The sequence below is a fragment of the Cheilinus undulatus genome, linkage group 20, assembly GCF_018320785.1.
Source record: "Cheilinus undulatus linkage group 20, ASM1832078v1, whole genome shotgun sequence".
NCBI classification, from domain to species: domain Eukaryota; kingdom Metazoa; phylum Chordata; class Actinopteri; order Labriformes; family Labridae; genus Cheilinus; species Cheilinus undulatus.
The window spans coordinates 30213594-30230148 of NC_054884.1; positions in this window are offsets into that span (position 1 = coordinate 30213594).

The window sequence follows — 16555 nt, forward strand, 5'->3', positions numbered from 1 at the left end:
TTTAAGGCCTTACACCAGACCTTCTCATTAGTTTATTGGGCCTTACTGGAAAGAAGGAAAGGTGCTGTTGCTAAGTGTGTGATATGTGAGTGTGTGGCAGGTGTAAAAATGTGAAATATAGCTGCAGTGAAGCGGGCAGCGTAAACCTGGCCACTCTAACTTTTTTTAATTTGGATTGGCAAGTCAACTGCCAGGTTGGCCATATTTTATCTTCAAGTCGTTTTCTGAGTATCCCGCTCTGAGGCAGAGTGGCTCTCCATCATGTTTGTCAGAGGAGACTTTATTGAAGAACACTGAGACCGGATTGGATGCTTGGCACACACTGATATGTGCTGAAGTGTGTATGCGGTGGCTGCTGGGTGGAGTGATTATATTGAATTTGAAGGCATCTGGGTTTCTTTAGCTGGAACAGGCCGTGCTCTCAGTCAGACACTTTAGTCAACAGTGTGTATAGAGAGTCAGTGTCATGACCTCGGAAATGACTGACTACACAAACCTTTAAATGTAAGTCAACAATGAGAGAAATAAAACTGGTTTACACCAAGGCTTTTATATGGAGCTTTAGAGATCAAGCCCTTGCACACATAAAGGAAGTATTTCCACATAGAAACAAAGAAAATAAAAATAATTGAACATTCACCAATCATTTATTTCCTGCCACCTTGACTGTGTGGATTCATTACAACTACATAGCTTGAGTTTTAAACCATAAACCCATTGACTGCATCATCACTGTTTGATAATGTTACATCAGCAACCTTGACCTCCAAAATCTAATCTGGCCATGCTTGAGGGTTTATTCTTAGTGAAGCCAGACCCAAGTACTAAAAACTGATTAGCCTGGATTCCCATTTCAGTCAGGACCACTTCGTCAAGAGACAACATCATAAATTTTCATCTTTAGAAGCAGTTATTAATTTTGCTCTTATTTATTTTTGGTGGTGTGGCTGTTCTGTGATTCTGCCCTTCCACGAGCCTATGTGGAAAGCATCAACGAACAGCACACGTTCCTGCCTTTATTGGTCTACAAGGAAAGCCAACCAAAGCCCCGTGAAATCTGATTGGCTATTTGCTTTGTCAGCAATCAACTAGCCATTTAAGCATACCAAATCACTGAGTAAATCTTAACCTGTATTAGATTGGTTTGTGAGGCAGACTATATTGCCGAAAGTATTCACTCACCCATCCAAATAATTAAAATCAGGTGTTCCAATCACTTCCATGGTCACAGGTGTATAAAATCAAACACCTAGGCATGCAGACTGTTTCTACAAACATTTGTGAAAGAATGGGTCACTCTCAGGAGCTCAGTGAATTCCAGCGTGGTTTTGTGATAGGTTGCCACCTGTGCAACAAGTCCAGTCGTGAAATTTTCTCGCTCCTAAATATTCCACAGTCAACTGTCAGTTGTATTATAACAAAGTGGAAGCGATTGGGAACAACAGCAACTCAGCCACGAAGTGGTAGGCCACGTAAAATGATGGAGCGGGGTCAGTGGATGCTTAGGCGCATAGTGCGCAGTGGTCGCCAACTTTCTGCAGAATCAATCGCTACAGACCTCAAAACTTCATGTATCCTTCAGATTAGCTCAAGAACAGTGGGTAGAGAGCTTCATGGAATGGGTTTCCTTGCCAAGCAGCTGCATCCAAGCCATACGTCACCAAGTGCAATGCAAAGCGTCGGATGCAGTGGTGTAAAGCACGCCACCACTAGACTCTAGAGCAGTGGAGACGCATTCTCTGGGGTGAATCAATCGCGCTTCTCCATCTGGCAATCTGATGGATGAGTCTGGGTTTAGCAGTTGCACAAAGCAAGGTCCATAAAGACATGGATGAGAGAGTTTGGTGTGGATGAACTTGACTGGCCTGCACAGCTTCCTGATCTTAACCTGATAGAACACCTTTGGGATGAATTAGAGTGGAGACTGAGAGCCAGGCCTTCTCGTCCAACATCAGTGTGTGACCTCACAAATGTGCTCCTGGAAGAATGGTCAAAAATTCCCATAAACACATTCCTAAACCTTGTGGAAAGCCTTCCCAGAAGAGCTGAAGCTGTTGTAGCTGCAAAGGCCAGACCGATGTCATATTAAACTCTATGGATTAAGAATGAGATGTCACTGAAGTTCATATGCGAGTCAAGGCAGGTGAGCGAATAATTTTGGCAATATAGTGTACTAGTATATAAAAATTGCCCCACCATCCTTATCTATTTCTGTATGTGGCCCCCAATGGATAAAATTTGGGCACCCCTGTGTTAGACCAAAACTGAATTTTGTAATATTGAGAATCAGTCAGTGAAATCACTTATGTATTAGATGTTTTACTTAAAGATATTTATGTATTTTATTTCTATGACGGCCATGTTGCTCAGTGTTTTTTACAACCAAGGTGAGAAATGTCACTGGCCACTTTACTCAGAGAAGAAAGAATATTCTTTTCTGTTGAACTTGTTCAACACAAGATCGCTCACTCGCACAGATGTCAAAAGACTCAAGGACATCCTTTTTACTCAGCGCTGCTTTGGAGAGACCACGCAAACAGCATTCACATTCAGCTTTGGCTCCAAAAACAAGTTTTAATTGCTGCGTTTTCTGAAGTGAATCAGAATTATTTAGGTTTTTGTGACTGTCCTGAATTTGTTCAAGGACCTGGGAGTGAAATATAGTGCTTATGAATCTCCGAGGTAATGGAAAAGATGCTCTGCTGACAGGCAGGAGAGACCCAGGGTCATGTTTTTCCTCGCAAACATAAATCCTTGTATCCTCTTGCCCCCTGCCCGCCCTTCTTGTATATCTGTAGCAGGAGCCGTCTTTCGGCTATCCTGACTGATTGAGAGGCATGATTTATATCTACGGGGTCGGGATTATGGCGGAAAATTCAATTAAATGTAGGAACATAAATAGAGGATAAATGAAAAAATGTGCCCACGGTGTTGCTCTTTCCTACGGAAAAGAGAATACATCCTATGTATTTCTGTGTGAAGATTGTTTTCATGCAGCCCCTCACTCCTTCTAATGTGTTAATTATGTCTGCTGATTCATACATTGCTAGATAATTGAGGTAAAAGGACATATTGAGACATACATATTCATAGTGGTGCGGATAGAAATCAGAGAGAGATAGCAATGTGAAAACACAGAGAGATCTCCAGTCTGTCCTTGAGAGATAAACAGTGGAGATGTAAACTGTACTCCTCATAAACCCCGACATATCCGTTCCTGGGGGTCACAATATTTCCTCATCAAGGGTCAGGAAGACAAAAGAATCTCTCCTCCATAAAGGTTGCTGAAGTGACTTTTGAGATTTGATACTTAAACCTTGAAAGATCTTCTTCCCCAGTCCCAATTTAGTCGTGACCTTTCCAAGCAGCCAGTGAGACTATACCTCTACAGAAACTCATGCCATCAGTCTCAACAGCTGATTGCGGTACAGCATGTGCACTTTTATAATATTGACATTGCTGGTTGTTTCACTGCATAATTTGCCAGGCTGCTGAAGTATTTATAGACTTTCCCCGTCCGAATGCACCTCATGTAAATGAAGCTTCATCATAAATAATCCATTGGCAAAATATGCAGCCCTATAATTGGAATCAGGTACAAAATGCTTGTTTTCTGCCTCTGTAATGTGCCAGAGAGTTTATTTTCTACCCTGCAGTGTTAGGCTTGTTTTCCTTCCAGAGGGGATCATTAATATATGACTCCCGCTTTCAGATGCCCTTGCTCGACAAGGAGTTCTAAATCTGTACAAGTGGTTTAAGAGGACACTCATCTTAGCTTTGCAGGGCCAAGCCTGTCTGCCTACTTAAAGAGGGACTAATTTATGCCCAGTGATAAAAAATACATAAAATAAAAGCAAGGAGCAGCCCGGGGCAAGAAATGGCAATAAGAGGTGAGAACCCCTCATGGCAATAACTCAGAGTGATTTATAACAGGAGGTCAGGAGGGAAGGAGCTTCACCAGCATGTCAGTCAAATGCATTCGCGTCAATATGGACATGCATATCGATAGTGAGGTGGGGTTTCCATCCTCCAATTTGCGTGTGCATTTTCAATTCAGGCATTAAGAAACTGATTGGGAATGCTGCAAATGTGGAAAAACCTTGAAATATCACAGAAAAGTTTATATGCCCCAAGAAAGTGGAAAAAAAAATGTGCGTAAGTAAAAAGAAAGCAGTGAAAACACATTTAGAACTAGAGAATGCATTGCTGTGAATGCCAGAGCCAATGCATGTGGCTGCAGACCTCTATGGTGGGGCGTTTTGGGCTCATCTGTTGCAGACCTCCACATTGGGGCGACCTCAGCCATGGGGCAGGAAGTAACACAGTAACCCTGGTTGTTTTTTCATTTAATCTCCCTCCCCTTACCCTGACCCTAACCCTGACCTTTAGGGTTTGAGTGCCTAACCATAACCCTCTTTGGTTTTTCCTTAGTTTGTGTTGTCCATAAATTTCTGCTGTTGTAAAAAACTGCAACTTACTGGAACTTCTGTCAACAAGCAGAAAATAGACGTCATTCTGTACGTCATTGGGTAGTGTACGTCACTTCCTGCTGCATGGTTGAGGTCCCCCCATTGTAGCAGTCTGCAACAGATGAGCCCAAATTGCCCACCATAGAGGTCTGCAGCCAGATTTTCTTAGTGAACGCTGAACAAGCTGAGACAGTCTGGCTGCAGACCTCCTCTCTGAGGGTACCTTCACACCTGTTGTTGGATTGACCTTTTAGACTTTTCAGTTTGATCTGAACCTAAATGACAGGTGTGAAACCTCCCATGGACCATAATCCGGACCAAACAGCAGAACCGTGGTCCAACCAAAAGAGTTGCAGTCCAAACACATGCTCGTTAGTCCAACTGGGGACTAAGGATTGTCTGTGTGAGACTGAGCTTCAATATCTGTCTCTCTATGTTAGTCCTGTGGTTGACTGGTGACCAGTCCTGGGTCCGCCCTGCCTCTCTCTCTATAACCAGCTCCAGCCCACCCAATGAAACCCCAAATGGGACAAGCCATAAAGATAATGTATTGATGGAGGGACAAACAAACAAAACCTCTGTTATTTCAAGAACATTTTATTGTTCCTAAGTTTTCTGAAACTAAAATCTGGAACTAAAAATCTAATGCAGATGCTGAAGTATCAGTTCCTTGGTTTCTAAACATCATTTCACTTTCAATTAAACATGTATGAATGCTGACCTCTAAAACTAGCTGATTAAACTGAGATCAGGACTAACAGTTTGCATTAATCGAGGCATAACCGAGTGGGAGCCGCCAGCTGTCTGCTCACAGCAAAACACAAATCTAGGTATATGTTTGTCCAATTGCTTATCAGAAATTTCTCTTTTTTCTTTATATGAGCTAAAACCACCTGAAGTCCAGAAAATATTTTTTCAAATATATAAAAGGCATAAAGAAAGTTCTGAGTCGCTGAAAGCAGAAATATTTGGAAAAGTCTGGACTGCAGGCAGGCCAGTTCAGCACCTGGACTCTTTTATCATGAAGCCATGCTGTTGTGATGGATGCTGGATGTAGTTTGGCATTGTCTTGTTGAAATATGCAAGGCCTTCCCTGAAAGAGACATTTAGATGGTACTATATGTTGCCCTAAAACCTCTCTATACTTTTCAGCATTAATAATGTCTTTCCAGATGCGCAAACTGCCCATGCCATAGGCACTAATCCAACCCCATACCATTGGAGATGCAGGCTTTTGAAAAAGAATTTTGATTAATCTGACCACAAAACAATTTTCCATTTTGCCTCAGTCCATTTTAAATGAGGTCTGGACCAGAGAAGACAAGAGTGTTTCTGGATCCTGATCACATATGGCTTCCACTTTGCATGACACAGCCCTAACTTGCATTTGTGGCTGACACGGTGAACTGTGTTGACATATGATGATTTTTGGAAGTGTCTCTGAGTTATTTCCACTACAGACGCCTGTAGTGTCACGCCTGTTTTTAATGGAGTGTTGCCTGAAGGCCTAAAGATCGAAAGCATCCAAGGCCTTATTTCTTCAGATTTCTCCAGATTCTCACAATCTGTTAAAGATATTATGCACTGTGGATGGTGTGATAGTCAAAGTTTTTGCTATTTCATGATGGGAAGCATATTGCAGAATTTTTTCTGAAATTTTTAGACACACTTTCTCAAAGTATGGTGAACCATTGCCAACTTTTGAGAGACTCTGCTTCCCTAAAATGCTCCTTTGATACCCAGTCATGTTACTGACCTGTTGCTAGTTTAACCTTATCAACATGCTCCTCCAGCTGTTTATCATTAGTTCTACTTACTTTTTCAGTCTTAAATTGCCCCTTCCCTACTTTTTGGGGAGGTGTTGCTGCCATCAAATTTGAAACAATGAAATGGTGAACTGCAAATTATTGCATTCAGTTTTTATTTGTATTTTACACAGTATCCCAACTTCTTTGGAATTGGGGTAGTAAATCAGCTGCTCACGCTGCAGCTGTTAAGGCTGCTGCATCATGGGTGGTGTTTAAAGGTAAGCGAATAGTTGACTGGGGAATCCTAAGAAAACCAGACTGTCCCGTTTCAGTTCAGTCTGGGCAGTCTATGCCCTCTGTAGGCTGCAGCCTTTAAGCCAGGCCGCTTCTGGCTGCAGAACTAAGCATAATGCTAGTACTGATGCTTAAATACACTGTAGCATCTCCATGAACCAACAGCTGGCACTGTGGTTACATTTTGTATACCATCTATGTTGTTTGTATTTATGAATATATCACTCTCACATCCGCCTATATAATTGAATATAGCAAACACATCATCCATTTGCATGATTGCAAGTGCTTTTCATGTACTGCAATTGACAAATTAGCAGGTGGTCAGGTCACACCTGTCTGGGCTGGAAATTGAAAAGAGGAGAAAATTATATATCTCCATCACTTTCACATTACAAGGCTGATAAATATACATTTCACTCTGCTTTATAGCGGAAGCGGACACATCAATTGAAGCTCTGCCATCACTGCAGCATGTAGAAATTGAGGCAATTTTGAGCTTAAAAGAACTTAAACAGAATGATTCTTTGAACAGTTTGTGAAACAGTAGGTTAAGTCTGCAAGCTCTGAAAATACGCCAGCATGCATTTATTCATAGTATGGTTTTAATAACCATATTTTGGGATTAAAATGCCCTAGGGTCCTTTTGCTCAACTCCTGCTGGCAGCCTTTCTGCCTCTGCCTCGCTTTTTCTCTCACTTAAACAATCACATAAAGATGCAAAGAGACACAGCAGACTCACAGAAGCACCAGCTCATGGATGCCAGCGCAAAAACGGTACCAGATCATGCAAACACCTACGGTTGCATCCAGACATGTCTGACGCAAAGGTGAAGAAATGATGGCTGCTGCCATGTGGGGCGCCGATAAGAGTGCCATTCCCTGCTTTCCTCCCTCTGCTCTGATCTCGTAGCATCTGCTCTGCCCTCATTAATCAAGGGAGAGGTGGGCAGGGGGTTGCCACTTGAAATAAAGCCTGATCATCACACAGAGAGCCGTGGACCACATCATAGCATCCAGCTAAACTGATTTTACCTCGTGTCTTAGCCGTCCCTCCCTCAAGGCTGCACTGCTTGTTAGTTTTCTTTTGATGCTATCATATAGCCAGCCTGACATGGGCTCAATGCCATCTGTTGGTGGATGACACCCTGCGACCCACTGGAGCTCATAAAGGCTGTTAGCCCCCCCCGCCCATATGTGCTGTTAAACCCAGGACCGATAAAGCAGCCACCTCCAGGTATCCCGAGAGGGGTTCTGACTTTCTACAAAATATGAGTGATGCTTGAGACAGCGCTGCGCCGCACTGATGTATTCCCTCAGCAGCCTGGTGGGAGCAGCAGGCTGTGTGTCCTGAGTTTTGCTGTTCATCTTTTATTTCACAGGAGGATGAAATTTCCTCTGAGACTCTCTCTGTCGTCTCATCCTTCCAAATAGAGACTCTCCATGTTGTGTTCTTGGCTCGCCCAGGGCTACCGACACTCATCACAGACTTGCTCATGTCAACATATGTCAGCAAAGACACAAGGACATGCGTTTGGAGCCTCAAGGACACCATTAGAGGGTGTCTCTAAAAAAGTTGGAAATTCAGGGAGAAAGGCCTAAAACACGGCCCTCGCTGTCAGGCCAGGAGTTTTATTTCTTTCAGTTTTGGAAACCCTGAAAGAGTGACTTTTTAATGCTAAAACCAACGCTGCAGTGCTAAAATTTAGAAGTCTGGCTATAAACTGTAGATCTCAGACACCCCCTCTCTACTTTGAGACACTAGCACAAACATTTCCACTTTTAGATTCTTTGGGAGGAAATTCAACTTTATTCACAAACAAAGTTTACTAGTTGCATTCATTAAATAACCATGTCGCAAACATTACAGACTAAGCAACACTTCATAAATAAAATATTTAAAAAGGTCAGCATTAACCTGGGGGTACACTAAATAAAGAGCTTTGTTAGCTTACATGAATATGCTAGCTATAGGTAACATTACTCAGTGCACCTGAGCTAGCTTAAGCAGATTAAGGTAAAAGTAATGTAGCTATGTAGTTAATGTATCTGTTTAGCTTACATAGCTGTTTTGTGAGTTAGCTTTAGCTATTTTAGCTACATAGCTCCATAATCCATGGCTAAGTTAGCTTTAGCAATGTGAGCTTCAGTAAACATAGCTAACTTGGCTATATCTATAGATAACTCAGCTACATTGCTTACGTAGCTGCTTTGTGAGCTTTGCTTAAGCTATATTAGCTACATAACTATGTTAGCCACATAGCTTACCCGGTTAGTGGAGCCACGTCAGCTACACTGGCTGTGTGAGATGATTTTAATGGAGGATGAGCTTTTTTCCTGAAAGTGAACTGATACTCGGCTTTATTCAAAGTTTCATAAACAGGTTTCACAGGTTGACTTTTAACTTTACATTATCTACATATCTAAGTTGTTAGATAATGTAGCTACATAGCTTATGTCAGTGGTTTTCAAACTTCTTTCGCTCATGGCACACCTAAGGTTAAGCCACCATATTCATATCAATATAGACTGATATAACAGTCAAGGTGGCCCATAAGAGAGGATAAAGGGGAGAAGTTTCTGGGGCCCAGCCAACTGGGGGTGACAAAAGTGGGCAAAAGGTGGCTGAAAGCTGGCAGAAATTGGTTTAAAGTGATGAAAAAACATGGAAAAATTGCAGAAAAAGTGGCAAGACAAAGTCCAAAGTTGGGTAACAGTAGGCATAAAGGGCCTAAAAATGGGTTAAAAGTGGCAAAAACATGTTAAAAATGTCAAAAAGGCGGCAAAAAAAGGGGTTACATGTGGCCAAAAATGATTAAATGTTGTCAAATGTTGTCAAAAAGGTGGTAAAAAAGGGTAAAAGTGATTAAAAATGGGCAAGATGGGGAAAACGAGGCCAAACAAAGGCAGAGTGAGTAAAAAAATTGGCAAGAAGGTGGCAAAAATGGGTTGAAAGTGTCAAAAAGTTCCAAAAAGTTGCAAAATGGGTCAAAATTATTAAATAAAGTTGCAAAATTGCAAAAAAAAAAAAAACCCAGCAAAAATGGTTTGAGTTTTCTAGATAATTGGCAAAATGGGTAGAAAAATTGGTTAACTTGGTTAAAGTCACATAAATTGATCATTTCAACTCCAATTTCAACTCAGTAATTGTGTGGCCAATGAGGTAACTGTTAGCCAGGATGCTAGTACAGGTGATTGACACATTAGCAAATGTCAAACGAGGAAGTGGAGGAAATCAGCAGAGCATGCATGGAGATAGACTACTTTGGATTTGTCAGACAAAAGGACAAGAATGCAACAGTAAAGAGTAAGCTGTGCCCAGGCCTGAAACAACTCTCAGTTGCCGTGAACTCCACATCAAATCTTCCAAACACCTGCAAAGGCAGGTCACTCACATAAAGCTAGAACCTAAAGACCCCCAGAGCCAGAGGTAGGCTCAGGGTAGCGGCAAGATGCCAACATCGCTCAAGCAGCCAAAGATCAGTTTTTAAAAACAGCAAAAGAAACTAAGATTACCATCCAAGCTAATAGCAACCACTGCTATTGGTTCACAGTTCAACTGAACCCCACCTGAAGCTGCTGCTCAATCCCCACAAATGTTGCTAATTGGTCTAAAAATTGGTCTACAAACATTGTAGATTTGATCTTTTTGAAGTGGATTTACCTGATGATAAACATGGAGCCTGACAAATCCATCTGCTTTGCAAGGTTAATGACCAAAAAAAAAAAAAAAAAACATTGATCTGATACCCTCTGTAAGCTTTGTGACCAGTAGCTCCACTAACACCTGCAGTGAGTCTTTGTCTTCTATCATCATCTCTTCCACTAAAATTGAATTTGCTCTTATTTAAATGATATAACATCATTTTTCAATGATCTCCTTGAGTGGATTTTCAGTTTGTTTTAATGAAGGCCTTATGAATGAGTAAACTCTTTTCAGAGCTGCCAAACAAGCACTCAGCGAAGCTGCTGCTCTTCTCACAGCTACAGGGACATTAAATAAGAGAAAACATGTTCAGTTTAAAGGGCTTACACTCTCTAATGCGGCTCCTATGAATCAGAATTTGGGCCTGGCTGTTATATATTAACTTTTCTCTGAACATTACAGGTTCCTGTCTGGATGTAACCAGTATGCAGACTTTTTTTTTTTTTTCCGAAGGGCAGTGCTCATGTTGCTTCTCAGGGTGACTAACAAGGCCTACAGCTGCTGTTAAAAGCAGCTACAGCTGATTTGTTCAACATCGTTTTTCACCTTCGCCAAGGAGGTTATGTGATCGGGTTTGTGTGTTCGTTTGTTCGTTTTTTCATTTGTTTGTTCATTTGTTAGCAACATAACTCAAAAAGTCATGGACGTATTTTCATGAAATCTTCAGGAAATGTCCGAAATGGCATCAGGAAGAACTGATTAGATTTTGGGAGTGATCCGGATCACCGTCTGAATCCAGGAACTTTTTAAAGGATTCTTTACTATCGGGAGATAGGGTTAACGGCGGAGGTCTGTGCTGTCACCACTCTACACCAGGAGATGGCGGACATGAGTAACTTCAATCCCAGCAGCATGTTTTTGGTGTGTTTCTATTCAAAGTTTTGGACTTTATAGAGTTTGAAAGACGCACGCCCTGTCGAGGAGACAAGTTGGAAAGTAACAGAGAGAAAGACAACGAATTGTAGCGAGAATACTCACAACGCTGGGAGGAATAGAGGAATATTCACCCTCTGCCATGACTTCTGGTTGTCAGGTGAGACCATGGGTGCTTCTGCCATAACAGTCCACATGTAGCAAAGCCAGTGCTTTGCCTTACTGTGTCTCCACCCCATTGTGGAGGGAGTAATGGGCTAATTGGATTTTGGGAGTGATCCGGATCACTGTCTGGATCCAGAAATGTTTTTGAAGGATTCTTCACTATTGGGAGATAGGGCTAATCGCGGAGGTCTGTGCTCTCTGAGTGCTTTTCTAGTTGTTTTGTGTTTGTTTGTTTTAACCTTTTTATAAGCTATATAAGTCAAATTGCTCTGAGGATCTTTAAACTGGCTAATTTTTCAGACCTATTTTGTCAACAAGACCACCCTTAAAGGAGGAGCAAAGAGGAGAGTTTTCTGGGGCCAAGTAAAATGGAGGTCTGGAAATATATGCTTCATCTTAAAGTTATTCTTTAATAACCATATTTAATAATGAACCTGAATCATACCTGCTGTTGTCAAAGCAACAATGACAACAAAAAATCTTTTTATTTGTTTATTCAGTGGTACATATTGCCTTTTTCAAAATAAAAACCCCTCTTGTTAAAACAGAATTAACTTTTTGTGGCTGGGCAGATTGAATAAATCATTTGGAAAGCATTAAATAACTTTATAGATAATAAAATAATCACATTAATGCAAAACAAAGGCAAATATTGGCAACAATGGAATTCAAAGGGCAAAAACTGACAGTAATAAGTAGTGAAAAGTGGTTAAAGAAAGGCAAAACTAGGTTAAAATAAGTCAAAATTGATAAAGGCAGAAAATATGGTCAACGAAAGGCAACAAAGGACAGAAATTAGTGGGAAAAAATGGTGAAAAGTGATTAAAAGTTGCAAAATTGGGTTATAAATGGCAAAAATATGTTAAAGGTGGTGAAAAGTGGCAACAACTGGGCAGCTGAAATAGCGAATAGGGTCAAAAAGTAGGAAAATAAGTTAAAGGTTACAAAAATGGGCAAACGGTGGCTAATATTGGTTATTTAAGACAAAAATGGGCTAAAGAGTTGCTAAATTCACAGTAACAAGCTTTGAAAAGGGGTTAGAGTAGCAAAAATAGGTAAAAAGAAGAAAACATAGGATTAAAGCGAAAAACATGGGTTAAGAAATGCAAACAATGGCAGAAATAGGAGAAACTGTTGAAAAGCGGTTAAAAGTGGCATATATTTTTTTAAGTGGCAAAACTGACAGCTTTAAGTGGTGAAAAGTGGTTAAAGTGTGGCAAAATATAGGTAAACGTTATCAAAAATGGGATAATATGGATTTAAGAAAAGCAAAAAAGATGCAAAACCAGGCAGAAATCTGTGAAAAAAGGTGAAAAGCAATGAAAGGTGGCAAAAAAGGGGTTGTAAGTGGCAAGATGGGTGGCAACAATAAAGAAAATTGTTTTTGAAGCAGAAAAATAAGTACAAACCTGGGCAAACAATGGCAAATAATGGTAATAGAAGACAAAATTGGTTAAAAATTCAAAGTCAAATTCAAATTCAGGAGATTCAGCCATTCTTTGAGTTTTTCAGGGAGAATTCTGTGGGCAGGCCTGTTTGTCAGTCATTTCATTCATCATTTTCTGGAGCCAGTACTTCTGCATTTTTGTTCAAACTTCATCAGATCTGTCAGCTTTTAGTTTTCTTCCTTTTGAATAACCATTGCAGTTCAACACTGAATACTAATACCCTTTAATACTGATTGAAAAGCCAAGTTAAACTTCGTATCAGAACATCTCCAGTGACACAGCACTAAAATCCTTGGGGCTAAGCTTCCAAGAGCTGCAGATGGGACCTTATATGGGAGTGAGAGTCCCTGCCCCTTGTCAACAGAGAGCCTCATCAAAGTCCAGAATGTGTCATGTGCAGCAGATGTGCTGAGTACCTTTCAGGTTGTTGAGAGGCACACAGTGACACCTCTCTGAGATGCTCCATCATTGGAGCACCTCAGAGGCCTGTCATTGTCCTGACAGAATACAGCCAGGAACCATTTGTATCCAATCATGACAGCTAATGACAAATGTCTATCAAGGCAGAGCTACAACCTGATCATTGTCGGGGCATGAAGAGGCTCTAAAGCTTGATAGTGGACGGCTACTGTGCTTGAAGCCCCAGAGACTGTCCAACCTACCTGATGTGTGTTTCAAAAGGCTGAACAATATCCATGTTATAGAGTACATCTCATCATGTGTTATCACAGTGGGTACATGCTGCAGTCATTGACACTGTGTTTAGATCCAGTTCAGTCATTCAGAGCCTCTGAGACTGAAGGGAGGGTCTGATATATATTGACTGGTTAATCAAATGTTCAATGAAATCGGTAAAGTTAAAACATTGATCTGCACCACTGTCTTTCAGCTAGGCTTTTATTTTGAAATCTCCCCTGAATTCCTGTTGACCACATGCACCAACCTCTTAACCTTGCAGAGCAGATGGATTGGCCAGATTCCATGTCTGTAATCAGGCAAATCCATCTGGAAAAGCATGCCAGATCTGAGAACAGACCTGACCAATCAGCGTCAGAGAGCAAGGCGACAGCTATGGCCGTGGTTTGATTGAACAGGAAGCTTGTAGCAATGGCTGCCTCCAATGTAGCGTTTATCTCAGATATATAGCGATGGTTTTATCAGAACTAGAAAGCATTTCTGTACGAAGTAAAGAGCAAAGAAAAACACTGGAAACTTTTCTTGACAGAAAATATGTTCCAACCTGTTTTGGCACAAGTTTGAGATTGTTAGGGGCGGGGTTTAGTTGTACTATAAGCTGGTATATACAATTGCTATTGTTTGTTACTAGCTTAGATGTAGCCAGGCCTGCCAACAGAACTGACTGGGACCCTGGAAAACCCAGAGAATGGGCCCTCCTTAGTTGTGATTTATTGATGATATCATACATGTGTGTTGGATCGATTGCATTGAGGCTACCAATGAGGCTAATAGTTTCTTCAAAGTGGAATTGAAAAGTGTGTCAATATTGGGTTCTGATGTTCAAATTACTTATTCCTACCATTTTTTAACCCTTTTGCCTGACTGTCTCTGCACATTTAAGGGATGAATTGCTATGTGCCTAATCCCACCTCCCCTAGCCCTTGCCAGCTTTCCAAAAGTTCCTTTAAAAAAAAAAAAAAAAAAAAAAAAAAAAAAAAAACTGTTAATACCAAGTGCCAGCTGGTATGCACAGGTAGTTCTTAACGGGGATGAAAGCTGATGCTCTGATTGTTTTGATATATGTTACTCCCAATAAACACCCATGTAAAATAAAGCCACTTAATTCAACCTTTTTGTGCTCTACACATTTGTTTGCTCACAGATTGTACACCATCATTATAGCACAATGACCCAAACTGCTGAGCTGCCCATGCTTTAAATGGTAGGCATCATGTCTTTAGAATAGGCCCTTTAGTCTCTCTTAGCAGCCAGATGTGGTGCCACACTTGACTGCAGTGTCAGCCAGAGGCAGACAAGCATTAACTCTGTATCTGTCTGTTATTGTGGTACTCGAAAATGAAATTGGGCTGTTTTTGTAAAATAAATTAATCCTCTCTAAACACAACTTTTTAACCTTCTCATTGACCTCTGACGGTCCCTTGACTCCAATTTGACATCCACTTCAATAAACATTAAAATACATAATGAGGGAAGTCACACTTTGGAAATTTACTAGATGAATAAAAGCTAAAATGCTCATTTAAAATTCAAAAGGAAGGCACTGCTTGCTAAATTCCCTCTTTTTGTGGGTATTTTTTTCAGTACCCTTGAAAGCTTCAAGCAGTCTTTGTCACATTAATTGCATCAATATTGCTTACTTCTTTGGCTAGTTTGGCCCTCTTGTGACTCTGTGGCAGTACCTGAGGTCAGGCTCATCTCCGTAGTCTATTGACAGTCTCAGACAACTGAAAGCATTTGAAGGCTTTTTTGATTCACGGCTGACCCATTTAACCCACATCTTCTCTGCGTCCTCTTGCTTGCCATGCATACTAAGCCTGTTTTTCTTGTTTATTCATATTTTTATCCACACAGCAAGTTGTACTACACCGTTCAACAAAACTTCTTTTAGCATTTTAGATACTTTACCCAAAGAAAGCATAGCTAGTAATAGTAAAAAGTTTCTGTTAAGTTACCTAATAAAGTAAAAAAAAAAAAAAAAAAAAAAGATTTTATTTTCTGGAAGTTCTTTGTGTTTCCTATGTTATTTTGTTTTTTCTTTCCCTTGTGTTTCCTATTTAATTCTTGTGTGTAGATTTATATTACTTTTAACCTTTCATATTTCCTGTTTTGTTTTGTAGTGGATTTGCATTATGGGGCTGAATTACACTGTTGTTTTCCATGAGTGGAGATAATCTTTGCGGTCCACTGTTAAATTATCTCGTGTTATTCATCGCCAATCAGCGAGACAAATGAATGCCCCTTCATTCTGTAGATGAGGTCAGGCTCTGATGTTGGACGAGAAGGCCTGACTCGCAATCTCTGTTCCAGTTCATCCCAAAGGTGCTCAGTGGGGTTGAAGTCAGGCCTCTGTGCGGGTCAGTCAAGTTCTTCTACACTGAACTCATCAAGCCTTGTCTTTATAGTCCTTGTTTCGTGCACTGGGGCACAGTGAAGATGGAATCGAAAACAGCCTTCCCCAAACTGTTGCCACAAAGTTGGAAGCATAGCATTGTTCAAAAGCTCTTGGTATGCTGAAGCATTAAGATTGTCCTTCACTGGAGGTGAGGGGCTTAGTCCAAATCCTCTCTTCAGCTATGGAATCAGCAGAGCGTTAGAGACTTTTATGCACCATGTGCCTTGGCAGTCATTAATTCTGCTCTGGGATTTTATGTGGTCTTCAGCTTCATGGCTGAGTTGCTGTTGTTACTAAATGCTTCCACTTCTAATAATATCACTATCAGCTGACTGTAGAGTATCCAGCAGGGAGGAAATTTCACAAACTGTCTTATTGCAAAGGTGGCCATAAGACAGGACACATTTGTGACCCACTGAAAACAGTCTTGTGACTCACTTGCATGCCAGCCCACCAAGTAAGAACCACTAGTCTAGTTATTTACAGTCTAAGGATTGCAGAAAAGCAACCTTAATGCATGGGGCAGGGGGTTCCCTGATAGGGACAATTCCATTCAATTTGAAGTAGGGACATGTCTCAACCCCACTGTCATACACTCATTATTGCAGGCTGACAGCAAAATGGCTATCTTGTGCAGCATACTACCAATATTTACTTTCAAACTAAAGTTGCATGCAGGTAACTTTTTATTGGTTAAAATCAGCAATTTATATTCTCTCCCATGGTTGCCAAAGTTTTCAGCAAAAACAAATAAAGTCCTG